The sequence below is a fragment of the Hylobates moloch genome, unplaced genomic scaffold (assembly GCF_009828535.3).
Source record: "Hylobates moloch isolate HMO894 unplaced genomic scaffold, HMol_V3 SCAFFOLD_6, whole genome shotgun sequence".
Lineage (NCBI taxonomy): Eukaryota > Metazoa > Chordata > Mammalia > Primates > Hylobatidae > Hylobates > Hylobates moloch.
Window position 1 is genome coordinate 23,331,158 of NW_026652281.1, and position 25,241 is coordinate 23,356,398.

The following is a 25,241-nucleotide window of genomic DNA, read 5'->3' on the forward strand; positions in this document are numbered from 1 at the left end:
CCTCCCAACAGGCCCCCTCTCCAACATTGGGGATTACAATGGAACATGAGATTTGGGTGTGGATACACATCTAAACCTGAATTATATAACGGGTCAACATTTTACTAGCTCTGAAGACGTAATATTTTAATGGCACACAAAGCAATATTTGATTGAAGAGATTAATTTCCAGTGGCTTTTCTTACATGGTACTTTTATAACCGTATCAGTAGGATTATAGCTGAGCAATAGCAGAAGTCTGATGTGGAAAGTTCAGATGAACTGACACTATGAAGCCTTGAAAGATAAACTGAGTAACTAGTAGAGACTGATTTAATGAGAGTTCAGCCAAGTTTAAATACGTTAATACAGTGATGTGCAGAGATATGCAATAGAATCTGTGCCTTCTGGCCTTTGAGGCAACTTTTATTTTTCCAGAAAGCAGAGCATGCCCATCTCTGAACACTCTGCTTTGGCTGCCTCACCACCATCCCTTGCCCTCTTCCTAACAGCCCTGATTTCCATGTGGGCAGCCATCAGGCTCCACAGCTGGAGAGGGTGAATGAGGCTAAGCCAATCAGAGACTTTGGGCTCTCTGACAAATGAGATACTCAAATCTGCACTACCTTCAGACTTTTCCTTGAGGTGTTTAGACAAAGGATGGGGTTGAGTAGGAATATGAGGCCAGAGGAGCTAGGCCAGGAATAAACCCGACTCACAGGGTAGAGCACAACAATGAGAAATGGAGCTCAGACTCTCATGTTGTCACTGACCTATGAATCCCACATGCCTGAAGCCCACTCAACTTCTGAACTTTTCAGAAAGGTGAACCACTATATTCTCTTTGTTATTTAAACAAGCTTGAGTAGGTTATCTATTACTACAATAAAATAGTAAGTAATATATTGCTTCACGCTAAGGATTTCACTTTGATTTTAGGACAACTAGAAGCTCTCTCTGAGCTGGGTGACACAGCTCATGATATTGTCTCCTTCTTTTCATGACCCACTCTTGAGGACATCACCTAGACAAATCTCAGTGATTTTTCATAGTTCAGCCCTGAAGCCTCAAATGCCAAGTCAGTATCATCTTTCGCAGGACTGCTGACATCTCTGCAATCTGGAGCTTATAAAGACACTGGGTGACCGAGGAATAGCTGTATATCATCCCCAGGGTTTTCACATCAAAGGACCCAGTGGAGACCTCATCCTGTTCAAAATGACAAATTAAAATGAATCCCAGAGCTTTATTCTCTAAGAACATAAGACATGTTTTCTTTTTGAACATTTCATTGCACTGTCTTCAGAATCAAGCTCTCTAAAGAATGTTATTATACCTTGAGCTTCTTGACACATTTCCTAATAATTTGAAGCTTCTGACATTTATACAATAAAAGATTGCTCTCTGCAAAAGAAAAAAAATCAATGAATCTTTTTGGCAATTGTCCTAAATCTGTAGAGATTAAGTTCACTTCCCAGACATTGCTATTTCATATCAAACACAGAGTCACGCAGTATAATTAAGATAGTTGTAGAACCATATATTTCATGCCCTAGCTGTCTGCTTTAAACTATCTTGGGAAGTTCAGAAATAATGGGGAAGCTACATCTTAACCAGAGTAATTACATTTGCTAAGCAGAATGGAATGAGCAAGACCTATGTAAAAGAATAAAATAAATCCACCACAAGACCAAGAACTTCTACATTCATTCTGATATATAAACCTTGCTGATAAAAAAGAAAAAAAAAATAAAGGAAATAAAATCAAGAAAGGCTCACCTCCAGTTACAACTCCCAGGAGAATGGCAGCTATTATTTCCTATTGAGTTGGTACTTACCACACAGAGCCTGAACAATTCATACAGAAAAATAAACCATAACATTCCTGTTTATTATTACTTTAGCTGAGAGGTGGTGACATTAAACAGTTCTGTACCACTGCTATAAATCAGCAGGCTAGAAATGTTCTCAGCATGAGACTAGGACTCCTTGGAAACCACCCTCATCAAAGCAACCAGCTGTCAGAATTCTTCAAATTAAACTGTTATTACAGTAGTATTCATTAGTCAGTTACTGGCTATTAAGATATTTTTATATCAGCACCATTGACATTGGCTGTTGCTTTTTAATATGCAAGTTATATATAAACATGATTCAGTGGCTCATGTGAGGATGACAGCCTCTATTAGAGCTTGGTGTCCCCTGTCTAAAGGCTGCTGCAAAGGGTTGCTGTCTTATCCATGCACACTTGAATTTCTCTGGGAAGCTGGATGTTTGTTCTGGTGGTCGGAGTGGGGAGAGGGCTAGTAATAATATATTTCAACACTAGTATTTGCTCAGAAAAGTGATAGCTCAACATCAGAAATTATAACTCTTAAAGCTGTTACTGAGCCCCTGATGACAGTGGTTTATGCTCCTCCAACTTGACACTTTGGGTTTCTGTTTGTCTGAGATACTGGGCATGTGTTTAACTTTCGCCTGAAGTCCAGAATTAAACAAAGGATGTAAAATGGAATATGCAGAGAAGTGAAGAGGAAAATCAGTCTACAGGCTCTGGTAGAAATAAAAAGTGTGACAGGTATTAATCGAAAGAGTGTTCTTAGCATTTGGAAAAGTTCTTAAGCCTCAATTTAGTTTCAGGGCAAATTTAACCTAAATCATTTTATTCCAACTAGAAAAAAACATATACTAACATTAACTAACTTAGAAAGATTAATATAATACTTATATGCATACCACAAACTCATTCACACGTGGAAACCACAGAGTTTTTACTTTCCCCCAATCCTCACTTTACTCTTCACACAGCATAGAGAATAATAGCCTGTTTAATTGAAATAGAGAGAATTCAGTCCAAACTGTTTATTTTGTAGATGACAAAAATGAGATTCAATGAATTAGTTTACTGGTATCAGCCTTAATTTTGTTTTCCTCCTCTCTATTTTCTAAAACATGTTGGAGCTCCCTCCTCCACTTGGAAGATAAGCCATTTCCTCATCCTGAGACCCGTAAGATGCCAACAGATAGTATATAAACAATCTCTGCCTCTGCTTCAAGGAGTTTTAGCATTTGTCATTCCCTCTGACTGAGAATCTGAGGTGCCCAGGGTTCAACACTGGGGTAGGGTTTGATTGGTTATAACTGGCTTGTACCAGCTCTTAAGAGACAATTGTTAAAGTTTCAGGAATTTTGTGATCAATTAACATCATGTTAGTAATATTCAATTGACTATTTATACCACAAACACTACAAATGAACAAAAACCACAAACCAGGGTTGTTGTTGTTGTTGCTGTTGTTGTTGCTGTTGTTGTTTCTTCTGAAGATCCAGTTGTTACCCATTCACCAGCACAACACTGGTTCACTGCTGAGTCTCTTTGCTGCATCCAGACCAGGGAGAGTGTGCTCCACTGATGAACATGGCCACAACCAACCCTCTGAAGTTCATTTATTAAACAAATATTTAATGAATGCCTACCTGATTTCAGATACTTTGGCCACCTCCTACCATTGTGTAGAACAAGTAAGGGCTGAAATTCAGCCCACTATCTGCCTGCACACTTCAAAGGAGTCTTAAGATTGTGAAAAATGTGAAAACACATTGTTCTATATCTCTCAAAGAGATTCACAGAACTATGGGCTTGTAGGATGCAGTCTGTCTTGGTGTCTGTCAAGAGGGGTGCTTTTTCTTATTTACTTAAAGGGACATTCTGGACCAACAGTGGGCCCTGAATGCTGTGCATATGCTGAAGGCACAGGAGTGTGCAAGCCAGACAAAGTCCTGGCTGCAGAGCTCACCTTCCAGAGCAGGAAGAAAATGAACATGATAATTTCAGAATGTGACCGCACCTTGAAGCAAAGCCACCAAGAAGATGTGAGAGAGAGAGATGGAGGTGGTGGGAGGGGTACTGCTTTGGGGCAGGAGTTCAGGACTGCTCTCTGTGGTCTGTGTGAAGTGCACTCCAGACAGACAGAACAAAAGCAAGTGCCCAGAGTGAAAAGGGAGCGTGTGTTACTAAGGACACACGACAGCCCCATATTACTTGGAGCAGAGTGAGAAACACAGAGAAGGGTACAAGTTGGGGACAAAGAGGTAAGCAGGGGCCCTAGTTGTCCATGAAATGGAAGTTAGATATTATCTGTGGGTAATGAGAAGCTATTGGAATGTTTTAAGCAGTGGAGTGATTTGCATTTTTAAAAGATCATGCAGGCTTTCATATGAAAATTAGACTGTAAGGAAACAAAAGTACATGCAAGAGACCAGTTACAAGGCTGAATGCCTCTCTCCCCAAACCTGAGTGCACACTTCCCAAGATGGGGCTTCTCCTTTGTGTTTTCATTTTTATTTATTTTAAAATCTTATCCCTGCACCCCAGCCCAAACTTCCTGACTTAACCACCACTTACCAGTCCAAGACCCAACTTCCATCTCTGAAAGCTTGTGTTTGGTTTTCTTTGAATTAGTTCTCAATCACTATTTATTAACAACATATCATATTATAGTGTCTATACCAGAATAATTCAAAAGGTAATTTAAGGAACACAAGGCATCAAAAATGGAGCATCAAGACAAAGGAAAAATAATCCTGGTACATACCAGATTCAATTTTGAGTCTGAGATTAGATTTCGCACTGGGCTTATTAGCCTTTGTTAAATCAAGTTTAGCTTAAAGCTGCCTCCTTACATATAGTAAGTTTGGCTTAAAGGTTTCTCTGTACAGCATGAACTATAACCTAAATGGGAGTGTAAACAGACTATAGTCTACACTTGGGCCAATCACCAAGTTTTGACCAATCCAATGTGGCCAAATGGTCAAACTGTGTTCAAATAAGACAAATGTCGAACTATAACCAATCCAGCTGTTTCTGTACCTCACTTTAGTTTTCTGTACATCACTTCCTCTTTCTGTCCATAAATCTTCCACTATGGGGCTGCCCTGGAGTCTCTGAGCCTACTCTGGCTTGAGAGGCTGCCCAATTTGCGAATTGTTCATTGCTCAGTTAAACTCTTAAATTTAATGTGACTGAAATTTTTCTTTTAACACCTTGCAGGGCTAAAGATCCCTTTTCTAAATCGGTTCTAAGTCCTGGAGGCATGCTGGTGTCACCTAAAGGACTTTTAAAAATACCTATGCCTAGGTTCAATTCTAAGAGCTTCTGATTTCACTGGTCTATGGCAGAACTGCGATATTGTAGTCTTTTTAAATCTACCCAAATAATTTTAATGTATAACCATGGTTGAAATTATGCTTCTTATGCTTCTAAATACATGAGCATTTAGCCAGAAGGAAAGGAAAAATGATATATGGAGCAATAGCAGTAAGATCTTCTCACCCTTGAGCCTGAAATGAGAAAGAGCAGCACTATTTTTTTTTCCATGAAGGATGCAGGTGGAAAGTTAATTTGGCAATACAGAGACCAAATAGCAAAAAAAGGGAGTATTTCCAGAACTCAGAGACTTAGCTAAGTCTAGATCTAAGCTATCTCAAAAAAGAAATGTAAGCTGTCTCAAATACTAGATTTCTAGAAGTGACTATTTAAAAGCAACTGGCTCTACTTCACACTTACACAACTTAAAATACAAATCTAAAGTGGAATAATGTGAGATCTCTTTCCAAAAGACTGCCGCTCAAATACTCAAATCTTGAAAGAAAACATACACCCAAATAAATATCAAAAGGGAAGTTCTCTCTTGCCTTCCAACCATCTGGCTCAAACACCTTCATCTTCCAAAAAATAAACATTAATCAGGAAATGATGCAGAAGAGCAGAGTTTTGGAGAATTCAGGAGAGGGAGAGACAATGGCATGCACTGCTTTCCTACTATGTATCAAGCATTGTAAGGGACAGTCCCCAAATTATCCCATTTATCATAAAAATAACCCATTGTTAGCATCATTTGTATTTCACAGTTGTTTAAACGGAGGCTTCAAGTATTAAGTAATTTTATTAAGATCCCACATCTAGAAAGCAGGAGAGAAGGGTTCAGAGCTCCAAAACCCATATTCTTCATTATGCTATGCTTCTTCAGCCAAGATAAGGTGGGGCAAAGGGACTGAAGAAACTAGGCAAATTGGAAATCAGGAAGATACTGAAAAATGTACAAACTTAAGAAGCCAAAGAGAGACAAATGCCAAAATTAAGAAGTTGAAGGGGGACAAATTTCTGCCTGGAATCCCTGATGTAATGTCTCTGCTCCCTCCTTTCTGGCACAGAGACACAAATAATTCCAGGTAGGAATTTAACATGGAATGTTAAGGGACCCCAGGCTAAGAATATGGCATGGACAAGAGAGTCAGCAAAATGGGGGATGGAAGAAGAGAGAGCCACCTGGGACTCACAACACCAGTTGCCATTGACTTGCCTTGTGAGGTGGGAGACTCTTTTCTTCCTCCTTACCTATCCCAGAAAAGCATTTCACAGAGACCAACTTTCAAAAGTCACTTTTCCCGCTTTTCCTTTGTAAAACTATCATATTCAAGAACACTTCCTGCCTTCTTGTATGTTTATTTTATGTAGGAGCTTGTTCATTTACGGTCATATAGAAAAAAAAAGAGATTTGGGATGTTTTTCTTTTCTTTTCTTTTCAATTTGCAAAGGGATTTTGAGAGTGTTGTTCTTTCTCCGTGAAATAAACATTTGCTGAAATGGACCAAGGAAACAGAAGTGAGTATTTTCTGCCCACAGCAACACTTCTCAGCTTATTTCGTTTGAGCCACTTAGACACCTTGCTTCTATTTAAGCAATTTCACACAGAACTCTATTTTCCATTATGAAATCATTGTCGTTGCTTGAGGGACAAAATATCTTCTCAGCAAATGAAAAACTTGATTCTAATCATTTACTCTAATCAATAATTAACATTTTGCCAAACTACTAAAAATGCAATGACACACAGAAGAACATTTTCATGAGGGTTTATGAGTGTTTCCCAGTCTGTTTCTCTTTAATTTTTAAAACTCTCACAATAATTCTCTTAAAGATTCTATCAAACTACTTTCTCAGTCTCTGTGAAATCCAAGTCATTAAGAAGACAGAGCCTATTTATAAATGGCTAGTGGACATCAACATTCTGTCCATTCATTCAGTATATATGGGCCTTTTTCTTTGTTTTGAGTCCCAAAGAACAAGATAAAGATTAAGTTGAACACAAAGCAGTCACTCTTTGCTGAAGAGTGGGATGATATCAGAGGCAGCCAAACCGGTTATCTGTTAGGGAGGCTATTTGAATCCTGCTGCCTCATTGGTTTCCTTGTTATAAAGGTTGCTCTGGTCTTTTCGCACACTTGGAGAAAATTTTATTCATTGCAATGTCACACCTGTGAAATACAGCTTTTTGATGACAACACTGCCTCAAGATAGAAGGTAACCTTTGCTTCACTATCAGGCAGCTGGGGAAGTGCAGTCATATCTCAGGGCTGTGAGTGACGTCATTGAAAGGCAAGGCTGCTAGAAGGGAAACCAAACACAAAACAGTGGACTCCCACTGCATTCTCTCCAGTAGGAAGACATTCCATCCAAGAACAACTGTCATGGCTGGGTCGGATTACTCCGAAAGTACCAATGGCACCCCAGAACAAAAGGCATTGATAGCTGCCAGAAACCCAAACTGTGATACAAAAGCAATTATGTCATGGCATCATAGGTGTGTTTCCTCTTTTTGTTCTGTTGCCGCAAGGAAGAGAACTTTATCCCTGTAGATAAAACTCGAAGGTAGAAGGCCAAACTGAGAAAAGATGGTGTTGAAGACTTTTTAAATTTCTAGTGAAATTTGGTGACCGTTCTAACCCACAACTCCTAGCTCAGACTTTGAGTTGGTAGTTACTTGGCTTACTCTTACTTTAACATAAAATAAAAGCAGTTCCTCTGTTTAGGGATGTATATGCCTCCATTAAAAACAATCGGAGATTTCTTTATGATCTGCTTTTTTTCTGAAATAATAACTTTTCTTAAGTGTATGCTATTCTTAAGCTCAGTATAAAAGAAACTTTGAACTATTGACCTTACAGATGATACGGGCAGGTACCATTCACCACCTTTTCAAGCAGCCATTTCAATTTTCTAAGGGTGAATTTTTTCCCTCATATTAGGCAACTCTGGTATCTTTAAAGATAATTACTCACTTTGTGAATTTTCTGGACCTTTTGTTCCTTTTCTTTCTCTCTCCTGCTGCATTATCATGACATGACTATTCACTCTGTGCCAAAGGGAACTCAAGGATATAGGAGTCACACCAGCCAGCATGGCTCCTTGGAAACAAGCTTGGCAAAGAATATCATGCGTGAGGAAGTATTGGGAATTCCTAGCTAAAATAAATTTTTAGAGTTTTCCATGGATTTTTTTGGTTTTCTTTGGTCTCAACATTTCCAATCGAAACATAATTGAAATATAACTGTTTTATGTATCAGCATTTGAACACAGCAAAGTCCATTGATGTAATATGATGTTTGGAGTAGTAGAACATCTGGTAGGAAACAGGAGTTTTGACACTTGTCTAAACTATAGATGTTGTAATTCTTATTTTTCGATCCAGTGTTTATAGAAGAGTAGAATTTTCCCCATTGTTGACATAATTTATATATTAAAATCATATGGAGATGTTGTTTCAAAACATACATATGCAGTATCCATGCCTAGAGATTCTGATTTAGTTGTCTTTGATGGGGATGAAATATGTGTGCTTTTTAAAACTTTCTAGGTACTTCTCAACTAGACCACTAAGTGAAAACCAATGGTGTAAAGATTTATTTTTTATACTTTTTAAAATGGCATTTAAAAAAATTTAAGCTACATCTCCACTATATATTTTATTCTATTTTTTGTGTTGTGTTTTTTTGTTGTTATTTTTAAGACAAGGTCTCATTCTCTTGCCCAGGCTGGAGTGCAGGGCCAGGATCTCGGCTCACTTCAACCGCTGCTTCTTGGGCTCAAGAGATTCTCCCACCTCAGCCTACTAAGGAGCTGGGACTACAGGTGTGCACCACCACATCCTGCCAATTTCTTATATTTTTTGTAGAGACAGGATTTTGCCATGTTGCACAGGCCAGTATCTTACTCCTGGACTTAAACAACCCGCCTGCCTCAGCCTTCCAAAGTGCTGGGATTACAGGCTTGAGCCAGCTCATGGGACTCTACTATCCACTTTAAAAAGAATCTCCTGGATACTGTTTAAATGTCTTACACATGGTATCTATATTTCCATGGTAAAATTTTTTCAAGATCCACTCCATTAACTCACGTGCTAAGATCCTGATTGCTGTATTCATTTTAGTCAGCAAAATTAGATTTCTCAATCTCATCAGTTAGGGAACAGACATATAAATTCCTGTTGTCAAATGCTTAACTTTAAAATTACACACTGTGGAGTAAACAAAAGATTGGGGTAGGAGTCAGAAATGTGGGTTCTAAACACAACATGCCACTAACTTAGAGCTCAATATCTACATTGGTTAAATGTGGGGTTGGTTTAGGTGTGGCCTGAGATCCTGTTCGGATTCAGCATATGTGATCCCATTTACACTCCGATCCTGTGTGAAATAGACTGGCAGCTGCTAACAGAAATAACAAGTGTGTGAGAGGTTGCCTTTGCTGCTTTCCAGAGGGCCGCTGTAGCTATCAAGTCAGGAATACCCAAGAGCTAAGCTTCCTCTGTGCCATCTGCTCCAGCAAGTAATGGCTTAGTTCACACAACCTGCTATCTAGGTAGCAGGCCTTGGACTGTCAGCTTGCCCGTCAACTTCAGTCCTGTTAGATTCATGACCCCTAAAGGTATTAGTTGCCTGATTAACTGACTGATGATGACTGACATGTATACACAATTAACTCTTTAGTCTCACTAGCCCTCAAATGAGATCCATATGTTCCTAATCTACAAATATGCTTTAGTCTCTCCTCCCATGGTGAAATCACAATTGGGCACTTCTTGGGAGATACAGACCAGTGATTTTTAAGCACCTTTGCAGTCATGCAAAATTTCCACTCCATGGACTGATCCATACCACACTTGATAATGCCTGTCTTTTACATGTAGATTTTATAGCCATCCATAGAGATTACACACAGAGAAGTACACTTTTCTTTTTCTTTGCCAAATCATCCTTAAGCTACTGTTGACTTAGTTTGTCTCCATTGTTTGCGTCTGGACATTTGGGCTATAAAGAATTTTTCTACTAAAACAATTTCTGTTAAAAATATTCTATACACATATCAACAACACTAGTTAAATACTAACACATCATACTGTATGTATAATATGCAAATATGTGATTCACAGTAACATTTGCTTATTTGTGCATCTGTGGCATGAAGTATGTAAGTTGAATTATCACTTTCATTTAGAAAGGCCTACAATTTCTTGAATACGGAAATGAGTAAGGCTTGGATGGGTAGATTTTAGTGGACCTAACAGCCCTTTCTAAGTTTAAATATATGCCACCTACTTTGGTTTTTAGAATCCTTCCGAGCTGCTTTCTTGTAAAGAAGGAAGAAAATCTGTTTTCTATAACATGCTCATTTCCTGAGGATAGTAAGCCATTGAGGAAAGGGACAATATCTAGTCTTTATTTGTACCCCAAAGTGGCAGTTCTCTGTGCTTCACTAGTCAATAGCCCAGATTATCATATATTCTCCCCACGTGTCCAAACATTGACCCACTTTTCATCCATGCATTCAACAAAAACATCCTGTGAGTTTCTACTATGGATAAGTATTCTACACGGCTGTAACTATAGTACTCTACAGTGAGCAGTTTGCAAGGAGACACCATCCCTATGGCTCAAAGAATACCAATAAAAATAAGTAAATAAATGAGAAAAAAGATATATTTTGGAGAGTATTAAATACTAAGAAAGAAAAAGAAGGGACTAAGAAATGCTAAGAAATAAAAAGAATGTGATAGATGTAAGCTAGGAGATTTGTTTGCTAATAAAAATCTGCATTTACTTAGTAGCATTCAGAATGTCAGCAAAACAGCTGCAACTTTTTTTTTCAATTACAGAGTGATATTCAGTTAACAGAACCACCATTATTTCATATAAGCTGCATCAGAGATGACTAAAGATGGAGAAAACCACCATCCTTATATATAACTAATTTGTGCTGTGTACCAAAAAGAACCTGCTTTATATTTCCAAGCCAATTTACAACCTCTGTACTGCACCAGGCAAGGTTAGTGGCTTTGGAAAATGCCAGCAGCATGGGCTATTTAAAGACACAGGTGGTGGTATGTTAACTATATAAAAAAGACACTACAGTTTTAAAACAAGTCATCCAGTCTTAAGTTTCCATTTTTGTTTTAATTCAAAGGAGTGAGCTGTATATGGGGCAGGGTAAGTGCTTTTTAGAACAGAAAAAAACACTTTGGGCCAGGTGCGGTGGCTCACGCTTGTAATCCCAGCACTTTGGGAGGCCGAGGCGGGCGATCACACGAGGTCAGGAGATCGAGACCATCTTGTCTAACACGGTGAAACCCCGTCTCTACTAAAAATACAAAAAATTAGCCAGGCGCGGTGGTGGGTGCCTGTAACCCCAGCTATTCAGGAGGCTGAGGCAGGAGAATGGCGTGAACCCGGGAGGCAAGAGCTTGCAGTGAGCCGAGATAGCGCCACTGCAGTCTGGCCTGGGCCAAAGAGCGAGACTCTGTCTCAAAAAAAAAAAAAAAAGAAAAGAAAAGAAAAGAAAAAAACACTTTGCTAGAACCAACTTTTTCATCATCGTCATCTTCATGCTTCTCAACTTCCTTCTTTTTCTTGCTTTTTTCAGCCTTGACAACTCCCTTTTTTACTGCCTCAGGTAGGCAGCAGTATGCTTTTCATATTTTCCCATCAGCTTTGCAGCCTTCTTTTCATGAGGCTGCTTGTCATCTGCAGCAGTGCTATTGTACATCTCTCCGAATTTTGTCGCTACATCACCAATGGATAAGCCAGGATGTTCTCCTTTGATTTTTGAGCGATCGTTGAACTTTTTTGTTTCCCTTTTAGGAGGGATATAGGTTTTCATTCCTCTTTTGTAATGGGCCTCATATGCCATGGCCATGTCTTCACATTTTTCCTTTCTCTTTAGCGGACATGGTCTTCCACCCCTCTCAGCACTTCTTAGAAAATTCTGAGAAGCTGATTGAACCATCTGAGTTCTCTTCTTGTGCTGTTCCTGACAAGTTTATACAAAGAATATGTATGATGATATTTTGCCTCTTGGCTTCTTAAGATCTCTTTCTCCTGTGTTTGGTTCTCTTTTTTATTATTATTATACTTTAGGTTTTAGGGTACATGTGCACAATGTGCAGGTTTGTTACATATGTATTCATGTGCCATGTTGATTTGCTGCACCCATTAACTCGTCATTTAGCATTAGGTATATCTCCTAATGTTGTCTCTCCCCCCTCCCCCCACCCCACAACAGTCCTCGGAGTGTGATGTTCCCCTTCCTGTGTCCATGAGTTCTCATTGTTCAATACCCACCTATGAGTGAGGACATGCAGTGTTTGGTTTTTTGTCCTTGCGATAGTTTACTGAGAATGATGTTTTCCAGTTTCATCCATGTCCCTACAAAGGACAAGAACTCATCATTTTTTATGGCTGCATAGTATTCCATGGTGTATATGCGCCACATTTTCTTAATCCAGTCTATCGTTGTTGGACATTTGGGTTGGTTCCAACTCTTTGCTATTGTGAATAGTGTTTGGTTATCTTGCCTCAGCAAGGCACAGTGCCTCTTACTTGCCTGAGTGCTGTCTCTGTGGAGCTCAACAGAGAGCAGTGGCTCTGAGAGTGGGAGATAGATGCCCAGAGGATTACTTTAGATTGAGAAGTGGAGAAAAGCTGTACTGAGGAGGCAGCAATTTAAGTTGAACCTTAATGGGAAAAGGAAAACCAGCAGGTGACATGAAGAAAGAGAATTCAAGGGCTGAGGCCCCAAGGCAGCCACAAACATCGTGTTCTTGAAGAACAAAAGGCCAGTTGTATCGGCAAGATGGAGAAAAGAGAAAGAGATCAGACAGGGAAGTGTAAACCACAGCTAAAAGGGTGGATATTATTCTAAGTGCCCCAGTGAGCTGTGAAGGACTAGTCTACATGTGGTAGATAGCCCTGAGAAGTATCACCTGACATATTTTCAAAACTGGCTACTTCATGGAAGTTGGAATGCAGGGAGCAATAGTAGAAGAAAGACATGGGAGACTGTTGTCTTCCTTGTGGGATAGTTATGAGGCACATAGAGGAGTCTTACATATTTTCAGTATTTAATGAATGCTAGGCATCAGTGTAATTTGTCTTCTTCCTTCTTTTCATTTTCCTTCTGGTTCTCCTGATGATGATAAAGATAATCCTAATTATCATTACTATTACTTTCATAGTTAACCTGGAAAGTGATAATAGGCTTGAACTAGGAGGTTATTGCTGGACATGAAGGAAAGTGGATGAATTTGGAAAACGGTTTGCAGTTCCTACTCATCTTCTGAGGCCCAGATTGTCCCAAATCTGTGGTGACATTTCCCCTACAACCATCACTTCTTCTTCAATATACCTACAGTAACAGTCATTTGGCTATTATGAGCACTATCTTTTTGAGTCTTCTTCTAGCCAATTCTGTGTCTAAAACTCATATAGAAAAAGAAAGCATTTGTAAACATTGTTGAGACAGAGTTTCACTCTTGTCGCCCAGGGTGGAGTGCAATCATGAGATCTCCACTTACTGCAACCTATGCCTCCTGGGTTCAAGTGATTCTCTAGCCTCAGCCTCCTGAGTAGCTGGGACTACAGGCACCCACAACCATGCCCGGCTACTTTTTGTATTTTCAGTAGAGATGGGGTTTCACCATTTTGGCCAGGCTGCTCTCAAACTCCTGACCTCAGGTGATCCGCCTGCCTCGGCCTCCCAAAGTGCTGGGATTACAGGCATAAGCCAGCATGCTCGGCCATAGTTCTTACTCAGTATCCTTACTCAGTAGGGTGAGGAAGAAATCTGCATTTCAATACAAATACTCCAGGTGATTCAGATCATGGTGGCTTGTCAATCTCACCTGAAGGAATTCTTGTCCAGATCAGGATTGGAGATATTTGGAAGTCATTCATGATATATAGCATTAAAACCAGGGATATGGACGCAACTCTGTGGAGATAGTACATAGAGGAAGGAGAGGCTTAGAACATTACCTTGGGGAAACTTGACATCTAAGAGACAGGTGACAGAAGACCCTCAGGAGAATAAAAAGAAAGCCAAGAGCTTTGTCAGTAAAGCCTAAGGGCAGGATTTCAAAAAGATGTAGTCACAATTCATTCCTATAGCAATATTTTTAGAGGGTCTTCTTTGTGTTAGGCAGCGGGATGTAGCAGAGAATGACAAACAAAAATCCCTGCTTTCAGAAAACGTGCAATCATTCCTCAGAATTCCTCAGAATTAGTGGGAGATGAGAAAGTGGAAACAGGAAATGTGATTTACCCTTTCTACGTGGCCATAAAGCAGAGAAAGCAACAAAACCCTGTATGGCCTCTCTCTGCCACTTACCTTTGAGTTGTATAACCTCAGTGATACTACACTTTTACCAATAAGTGAAAATTTAATTTTGAACTCTAACAAACAAAGTTATAGATTTTGAAAGAACTAACATATTTTCAAGTCCCTGGAACCAGGAAGAACAAAAATAGAATTATTTGTAAAATGGTCCCCAAAACTAGCATATGACACTAACAATTCTTTGGCTTCCAGAAGAAAAAAAAATTCAGGATATTTGAAGGTTAGCAAAATAAAGAACAAAAGGGAATTAATACATGCACAACAATCAAGCATGCAAATTATAAGATTAATATTCTGCAAAGTTGTTGTGAGACTTTTTTAACTATATAAAAAACAGAGGTAGAAAGGAATTCAAGACCAATTCAAATATACAAATATAAGATTCACACCCATTTCCTCCCTTCCTGACTCATTTCCTCCTGCTCTTTTGTCCACAAACTAAAAAGAGCACTTAGGTCAGGGAAATTAGTTGAAAATCCATACTGCCATTCTTTGTTAAACCCTTAAAAACTAGCTGGGGTGTAGGAATGCCTTATTCTAAACTCAGAAAACCTAAACACCATTTCCCACTGGCACAATAAGATGTTCATTTTTAGAGGTATAGTCTTTAGTTATCAAGACAATTGAGTCTCTCCAAGAATACATTAAAATTTTTTAATCTTTTTGAATTTTTCCGTGATTTTAACATGAAGCCAATCGAAACTCCAAATATTTTTGGAGCATGTGTTAGTATATTCAGCAAAATCATACTAAATTGATAACCAACCTGGAAAAAATATATGAAAACTATCACAAAATTTTATAAAGAAAATCAAAGTACATTTCTTCCTCATACTAAATGAATTTCAGATGGACCAAGGATACAAAGATGAACAATAGAACCACACAAAATCAAGAAGAAAAAAGACAGAAATGTATTTATAATCATAGAATAGGTAATACTTTGTTTCAAACAGCATACAAAACCCAGAATTGATAATCTCTGACCAGATAAAAATTTAAAACACTTTATGATAAAACAATTACTGTAAGCTGAGTGACAAATACAAAAGAAGTACTTGCAATGGTTATGATAAGGAGTTAATTTTCTTAATTTCCAAAGAGTTCACACAATACATTAAGAAAAAGCGAAATAAACCATTAAAAAATGGCAAGAAATATGAGCAGAGGCTTCATAGCATAAGAAATATTATTGGTTAGTAAAATAAAGATTCTTCCCTACATTCACAATTAAGTCACAAACTAAAATAATCCTTATAACAACTGCATGACTTGGGGGTACTATTATTAGCCCTCTTTCAGACGGATAATCAATTGTTTGAATACCATTTGCTTAAAAGTCCCTCTATTTCCCACTGATTGGCAACGCTACAGCTGCTATGCGGTAAATTCTCCTATGAACTTAGCTATTACTGGGCTGTCTGTTCCACTGGTTTAGTTGTCTATACCTGAACAAATGTCACAGTATATTAATTACCATTGCTTTATAGTAAGTTTTGATATATGATAAGCAAAGTTCCTCCATGATAGTCTTCTTCAGAGTTTTGTAACTATTTAGAGGTCTTCGCATTTTCATAAAGTCTCAGAAAAATCTATTTTTTCTGTTCCACAAAAGAAAACTTATAATAAGAATAGGAAGTTATAAATGTATTTGTGAAGAATATCTTTTCTAAACTGAATATTCTCCTCCATGAACATGGTATAGCAATTCACTTATTTTGGTTTTCTATAATTTTCTTCAATAATATTTTATAATTTTTATGTAACTTGCAAAATATCCTTTTTAAGAATTATTTTTAGTTACAAAAGACTTTTATTTTCTAACTACCATTATCTTATGTAGGAAACGTTAACCAACTTTTTGGATAGAATTGTAGCAACAAATACCACACACTCAAAATTTATAAGAACTGGATTCTGGGAAGAAAGGAAGAAAGAGTTTACCAGCCAGAGTCTTAACACATAAAAATAACAGCCTTTCTCTTCATATCTGCATATACCTGATCAACCTTACTTCCAAGAATGTCTTAGTGATCCACAGAAGGGAAGTTTCCTTCTTATTACAAGTAAACAAACTTTGAAAGAGTAAACTGGCAGTATCCAGTCGAAAAGAGGTCAAAAATATACATTTGAAAGGAAACAGAATTAAATTATTCAAATAGTAGTATGCCATTAAAAGTCTGTATAAGAGTAATGATAATTGTTCAAGGGAGTAACACATTAAGAATTTTTTTGATAATTGAGTTTTTAACTTTTAGAATCACATGACATAATCTGTTGATTAAAGAAAATTATCTCTTCTTCAGTAGCACTCAAAAATCCGGAACAGGCCGGGCGCGGTGGCTCACACCTGTAATCCCAGCACTTTGGGAGGCCGAGGCAGGCGGATCACGAGGTCAGGAGATGGAGACCATCCTGGCTAACACAGTGAAACCCCGTCTCTACCAAAAATATGAAAAAAAATTAGCCAGGTGTGGTGGTGGGCACCTGTAGTCCCAGCTACCCGGGAGGGGTGGTCACACCTGTAATCACACATTTGGCAGGCCGAGGCGGGCGGATCACAGGCCAAGAGAGCCATCCTGGTACACGGTGATACAAAAAAAAAAAAAAAAAATTAGCCGGGCGTGGTGGCGGGCACCTGTGCTCCCAGCTACTCGCGAGGCTGAGGCAGGAGAATGGCATGAACCTGGGAGGCGGAGCTTGCAGTGAGCGGAGATCGCGCCACTGCACTCCAGCCTGGGGGACAGAGTGAGACTCCGTCTCAAAAAAAAAAAAAAAAAAAAGAAATACAATAATTAAACAACACAAATTCTTTTTTACCCCTAAAATTCTACTGACCATGCTTGCTTTATTATATACAGTCTCTCTCTTCTAGCCATTCTCAGTTTTTCTTAATGCCCATAACCGTGACAGCTTTATTAAATGACTACTCAATAGCACTGTGCTAACTTTAAAGAATATATAGGACTAAGATAATTCTCAAACCCCAAGAAGGAACTTAAAATATCTTCGTGAAGGTAAGAAATATCAATATGTACTAATTAGTGAACAAATATGCATAACATAGACAACAGATTTAAAAACACAAGCATTTGTCTGCTGGAAAACAAAACAAAAAAGAAAAACTTAGATTTTCCCACGGAGGTCTAGAAATATAAACTAAAAGGAAATAGAAATAATATTTCTATTTTCCTAAAGTCTGACGTCTAACTTCTCTGAATGTCTATGCCAGTTTTTTTTTTAGGCCTAGAGCACCTGCATAGAAAGCTAAAGAGTTAAAATGCAGGATTCAGTAGTACATTATTGCTTCCTTTTATTCTCCCTTCAGCAGTACGGAATGACCTACTCAAATATTTTGCCCGACACTTACTTTGCATTTGCAAGAAGAAAAATGACCATTCTCCATTGCTTGTGTGATTACTGCATCATGTTTAAGCTTCTGGAGTACACATTGTTCATTGCTTAAATGTGCCCATGTTGGGCAAAATGTTGCTGCCATTGGGTTAAACCAATCTCTACAAAGTAAAGTTCAGCATGGTAAGGGTTTCTGTTTGTTCACCAAATAATGTTTTGCATGTAGTGGGTACTCAAGAAATACTTGCTGAATAAACAGTAGTTTATTTAGACCTGTCACAGAAAATAATATTTGGCACATATTAGTAGGAAGGCCACATACAAGAGTAGGCTGTAATAGTGAACACATGGTTAGGCTATGTGAGTCATGCTTCTTTGAAGCAAGGCCTGTAAGTGATACTGTTGTTTTGTTATATGCATCCTTAGATTTTTGATACATCTTTCCCTGGTTTGTCAGTTTTTTGACAAGGGTATAACATTTTATAAGAAGAGATTTCAAATCCATAAATAATTTCTCCTCACCATTATTCAATATTGAGGGAAAATATTTTAAAACGTAACATACTTGGACATTTACAAGTAGATGGTACCATTTTATAGGATGAAGATGAGCAAGGAATTTGATAATGTTTATATCAGTTAACTCGCTTCCTTCTTTAAACAGGATAAAAGGTAACAACCCCCGCCCCTGCCTTCTTTGCTGAGGACATGCAACATAGAAGGTGGTTGTGAGGCAAAGAGACAAGTAAATTTCAACTTTATGGATAACTTTGGCTATTGAACAAAAAAACAAACATAAAATCTCAATCTTGGCCTTCAAAGCTCTCTGATATATAAGTAAATGTCAACTTCAGCCTTTGTCCAGCATTAACAAAGACCATATTTAAATATTAAAAATTATTTCAACATTGCAATAGCTAGAATTTAGGGATGCTCATGAATAATAACTTTTTAAAAAGAAGTCTCTATGAAGAAGAATTTACTCTAAACATATGCTTGGCTCTACCTGCTCTTTAATCACTCTGTCCCACAAAAAGTGGAGTGATCTGCCTGAAGGGTGAGTCTGAAAGCCAGATCTGGGCATGCGCAGTTCTCTCAGCCCTTCTGGCTCTTGACAGCCTGCACCCTTAGCACCTCCTGAGGCTATCTACCAGGGATGATGGCTGGGGAGCATGTTAGTTTCCTGAGACTGTTTTAACATATTGCATCACATTTAGTGGCTTAAAACAATAGGAATTTATTCTCTCGCTGTTCCAGAGGTCCAAAGTCTGCATTCAGTTTCACTGGGTGGAGATCAAGGTGTCCAGTGGCTGTGCTATGTCAGGAGAAGGGAGAAGAAGTTTGTTCCTTGCTTCTTCCAGCTTCTGGTGGCTGCCTGTGTTCCTTGGTTTGTGGGGCTGCATCATTTCAATCTCTGTCTCTGCATTTGCATTGCCTTCTCTTCTTGTCTGTCTCATCTCCACCTGTCTCTCTCGTAAGGACACTTCTGCAAGTATTTAAGGTCCACCTTGATAAACCAGGAAATTCTCCTCACTTCAAGAAGATTTATTTAATCACATCCACAAGTTACAAGAATCAGGACATAATATCTTTGGATGCCATTAGAGGGGGAAGTCTGCCCTGTCTGTATAATTATGACAGACCAGGAATCTCCCAAATGCTGCTCTATTTGGCCCACAGACCAAGTTACATCCCCCAACTTAAACTCTGTCCATGATAAAGCTGATATTTTGATTTATCAATCTGTTAATCCTTATTTGTCAGCATATTCAGAACATGAACAGAGAAAAGGGATGCTATGTATTGGAGGCCCCCTTGAAACTGAATAGGGGAAATGAAATGAAAATAATGGCATAGATAATAGCAGCTGACTACTTGTGAAACCTCCTTTTACCATGTACCACTGTAAAGAAGTTAAGAAGCAAAAACAAAACAGGATGAGGGGTTAGAGGGGAGGCAGAGCACTGAGATCTAGATCTAATTCAACTACTACATGCATATTCATTATGCACAGTGGAGTATCTACATATGGCACCTGAAAAATATCACTGAATTAATAATTTAAGTCATGATTATGCCTCTAATTTCCTACCATATTCTACTCAATAGACATTATAATGAAAAGCATATTTTATTTACAATTATAGTTTATAAACCCAAATGTAAACTGACAGTAATGAGAAGATGGTGTCACTAAATCCATTTTAATGTAAATTGCCACATTTAAGATATTCTGAAAGCAGTGAGGGCAGTTAATGAACCTAGTCCTGATATCCTTGTCAGAAATGCCTGACTTAAACCTGATCTGTTTCAGACTGGATGATGATCACTTCTTCATCGTTTAAGTGTTTATTGTTTCTCCTCGTGATACTCTAATTATAACTGTTTTTCTTCCTTGCCCCCTCCCAGCTATCAGCAAACCTGGTCTAAATTAGAAAGGAAAAACTCTTTGGCTATAAACACAAATCTGTCTGCCAAGCAAGAGCTCACTTGCTGTGTGTATAGCAGGGAAAGGGATGATGTAACAAGGGTAATTATAACCTGAGCTAGCTGGTGTCATTGAAGACAAGGGCCTGTCAGCATTTCACTGTGAATAATCATACCCATGCCTCTGCTGACATGAAATGCCAAGTGTTAGTGCTTTGGTTCTCAGACAGCTTTAAGTCTAAGAATGAAAGTTTTAATTGAAGAATGTGCTACAAAATGCTCTACTTGCTGCAGCGATGCTATTATAAGGTACAGGGTTTTTTGTTTGTTTGTTTGTTTTGTTTTTGGTCTCTCTCTAGAACTGGAAGCTACTCCTGTACTTAAGGCCAGGATTTTAGAAAGGAGTCATGAGAAGAATGACTCAGACTAAAGGTGAGGAGGTAAAGAAAGCAAGAGTTTATTTAACAGCTCTTCTTTTTTTTCTCTTTTTTATTTCTCCCCTCAAAAATGTGTTCTCTTGGTGATATTTTAGTTTGTGTTATCCAGAGACCTACAACAATCTGACGAAAATTTGTAGAAACTAGAGAAAATAATGACAAATAGGTCAATACCCACCCTTAAATTCACATAGAAAGTAAATGATTTGGGAAAAACAGTTGCAATTGCTATCATATATAAAGTCTTCATCATACGAATAGACTCTTAGAACTTGATTTTAAACATATCAACAACCCAATAGAAATATGGGCAACAAACATGAACAAACATTCCATTAATACAAATAAATATAAATGTTAAGATGTTTAATCTCATTCATAAAAAGAATAGTGCAAATTAAAGTCGCACTGAGATACTCTTTCTCACCAATCATCAGATTGGCAAAAATCTCAAAGACTAGCAACACATTCTGTTTGTGAAGATGTGGGGGAACAATCTTGTCAATTGCTGATGTGATGAGAGTGCAAAATGGTCCCTAGAAAGGGTGTATTTGTTTTCTGTTGCCGCTGTAATAAATGACCACAACTTCAGAGGCTTGAAACAAGTCCAACTTATAATCTTGTAGTTCTGTGTATCAAAAGTCCAACACAGGTCTTGCTGGGCAGGGCTGCTTTCCTCACTGGAGACTCCAGAGGAGAATTCATTTCTTTGAAGTTACAGGACAATGCCTTGTTTTCTCACTCATCCAGGTTGTCTGCAGAATTCTGTGTGCTGTGGCTATCAGCTGAGAGCCATTCCTAGCCTCCCAATGTGGCCTGAATTCTTTGGCTCATAATCTACTTCTTCCATCTTCAAAGATAGCAAACACAGATTGAATCCTTCTCAAAACATCTCTCTCAACAACTCTTCTGGCTTCTTACACTTTAAAGCACTCATGTAATTAGACTGGGCCCAGATAATTCAAGATGACTTCCTCATTTCAAGATCCTGAATTTTAATCACATGTTTAAAGCATCTTTTGCCATGGAAGGTAATATGTTCACAGGTTCCAAGGATTAGGCTCCGGACATCTTTGAGGGGATGTTATTCTGCCTACCATAGATGGAAATCTGTCAGTATCTACCTTATCACAAATATTAAATTGGTGGAATTACTTTTGTACCAACCTAATGCGTTTATCCTTAACTCAGTAATACCACTTTTGGAAATTTATGCTACATATATAGCTTTGCACAAACAAAATGGCCTATGTACTAATTTATTCTTTGTAGTATAGCTTGTCATACAAAAGAAGAGAAAAATGCCAAGTATCTACCAGTCAGGCACTGATTAAACTATGGTATATCCTCTTAATGCAGACCTAAAATAGTATGAATAAACTTTGTATTGTTATAGAAAGATCTCTGGAAAAAGCAAATTTATATAAAATATATTTCATATGCTTTTAGTTAGTGAACTTAATATTCATAGCCTTGTAAAAAATTGCCTAACCTAAATCTTCATATATTCACTATATACTGTATTTATAGTTGTTTATCCATAATAAATATAAGACAGCCCATATACAAATTTATATACACATATACAGTCTATATACATATATTAGAGAGAGAGAGACTGTATTTATATCTATTAACAAACAAAAGAGCATAATAATCTAATTAAAGTGTGATTCTCTATAAGGAATAAATAGGCATAAAAAGCTAGAGCATGTCAAGGGTGGGAACATGATTTCTCAATAAACCACTCTAATATTTTGACATTTGTAACCTGTGATTGAATTACTTATACTGAAATATGACATGAAATTAAAAACCCAATAAGTAAAGAACCAACTTTCAAGAAAGCCACTGGAATTGAGGGAATGGATGTTGTTCTGCACCAGAGTAGCTTTATATTTTCTTTATGCATTAAACGGCATCTTGGGTAAGTTAATGGAGGGCAGGCATACTAGTTGACATGGGAGTTTGTTTTATATTATAGGAAAAAATGATCAAATGTAAAATAATCAGCAATAAGACTGTTTTGTAGCATTGGGAATAATGTGAGTTAAAAATCAAATATATGTGCACAGTAAATGTGTTTGAATGTCCACTGTGAGTTTTTCTTCTTTTCTAACATTCCCTGTGCTTTTCAGTTACTATGCATTCCATTTGAATAAGAGGTTAAATGTCATTAATTACAAATTTAACATTTCAGCCTAGCATGAGCTTTCTAGTCTCCACAGAGTATAAGAAAAGAAGATGAACTGAAGAACCATGGCTTGGTACTCAGAGCCAGTACTGAGGTTGGTCCAATAAATACCTTCTGTTTTGCCAGTGTCTAACCTCAGAAATGAACCAGGGTAAATTACAAACTGCCTGATATGGTTTGTCTCTGTGTCTGCACCCAAATCTCATCTTGCAGTTCCCATAATTTCCATGTGTTGTGGGAGGGACCTGGTGGGATATGATTGAATCATGGGGGTGGGTCTTTCCCCTGCTGTTCTCTTGATGGTGAATGGCTCTCATGAGATCTGATGGTTTTAAAACTGGGAGAGAGCACAAGCTCTCTCTTTGCCTGCTCCCATCCATGTAAGATGTGACTTGCTCCTCCTGGTCTTCCATCATGATTATGAGGCCTGCCCAGCCATGTGGGACTGTAAATCCAATTAACCTCTTTCTTTTGTAAATTGTGCAGTCTCAAGTACGTATTTAACAGCAGTGAGAAAAAAACTAATAAAGTAAATTGGTACCAAGAGTGGGGTGTTGCTGAAAAGATACTCAAAAATGTGGCAGTGACTTTGGAATTGGGTAATAGGCAGAAGTTGGAACACTTTGGAGAGCTCAGAAAAAGACAGGAAAATGTGAAAGTTTGCTACTTCCTAGAGACTTGATGAATGGCTCTGACCAAAAGCCTGGTAGCGATACGGACAATATGGTCCAGGCTGAGGTAGTCTCAGATGGAGATGAGGAGCTTGTTGGGAACTAGAGCAAAGGTGACTGTTATTATGTTTTAGCAAAGAGACTGGCAGCATTTTGTTCCTGCCCTAGAGATTTATGGAACTTTGAACTTAAGAGGGATTATTTAGGCTATCTGGCAGAAGAAATTTCTAAGCAGTAAAGCATTGAAGATGTGACTTTGGTGCTGTTAAAGGTGTTCAGTTTTATAATAGAAGCAGAATATGAAAGTTTGGAAGATTTGCAGGCTGACAATGTGATAGGAAAGAAAGTCCTATTTTCTGAGAGAAAGTCAAGCCCTCTACAGAAATTTGCATAAGTAACGAGGAGCCTAATGTTAATCCCTAAGACAATGGGGAAAATGTCACAGGGTATGTCAGAGGTCTTGACGGCAGGCCCTCCCATCACAGGCCCAGAGGCCTAGGAGGAAAAAGTGGTTTCATGGGCCAGGCCCAGGGTCCCTGTTCTGTGTGCAGCCTAGGGACTTGGTGTCCTGTGTCCCAGCTACTCCAGCCATTGCTGAAACAGGCTCAGGCTATGGCTTCAGAGGGGGCAAGCCTCAAGCCTTGGCAGCTTCCTCATTGTGTTGAGCCTGCGAGTACACAGAAGTCAAGAACTGAGGTTTGGGAACCTCTGCCTAGAATTCAGAAGATGTATGAAAATTCCCGGATGTCCAAGCAGAAGTTTGCTGCAGGACTGGGGCTCTCATGGAGAACCTCTGCTAGGGCAGTGCAGAAGGGAAAGGTGGAGTTGTAGCCCTCACACAGAGTTCCTACTGGGGCACTGCCTAGTGGAGCTGTGAGAGGAGGGCCACTGTCCTCCAGACCCGACAATGGTAGACATTGACAGCTTACACCATGTGCCTGGAAAAGGCACAGCCACTCAATGCCAGCCCATGAAAGCAGCTGGGAGGAGCCCGTACCCTGCAAAGCCACAGGGACAGAGCTACCCAAGACCAGGAGAACCCACCTCTTGCATCAGCATGACCTGGATATGAGACATGGAGTCAAAGGAGATCATTTTGCAGCTTTAAAATGTGACTGCCCTGATATATTTCAGACTTGCATGGGGCTTATATCCCCTTTGTTTTGGCAAATTTCTCCCATTTGGAATGGCTGTATTGATCCAATGCCTATACCCCCATTGTATCTAGGAAGTAACTAATTTGCTTTTAATTTTACAAGCTCATACGCAGAAGGGACTTGCCTTGTCTCAAATAAGACTTTGGACTGTGGACTTCTGAGTTAACGCTGAAATGAGTTAAGACTTTGGGGGACTGTTAGAAAGGTATGATTGGTTTTGAAATATGAGGACATGAGATTTGGGAGGGACCAGGGGAGAAATCACTGGGTTTGGCTCTATGTCCCCATGCAAATCTCATCTTGTAGCTCCCATAATTCCCATTTGTTGTGAGCAGGACCTGGTGGGAGATGATTGGGTTATGGGGGTGGGTCTTCCCCATGTTGTTCTTGTGATAGTGAATGGGTCTCACGAGATCTGATAGTTTTAAAAATGGGAGTTTCTCTGTGCAAGCTTTTTCTTTGCCTGACGCCATCCAGTTGAGATGCGACTTGCTCCTCCTTTCCTTCTGCCAT

General features: G+C 38.7%; 1 pseudogene; it reads right to left on the bottom strand.

Annotated features, from left to right (window-relative positions):
• Positions 1 to 1,032: 1,032 nt before the first annotated feature.
• Positions 1,033 to 25,241, bottom strand: LOC116470517 (putative high mobility group protein B1-like 1; annotated as a pseudogene).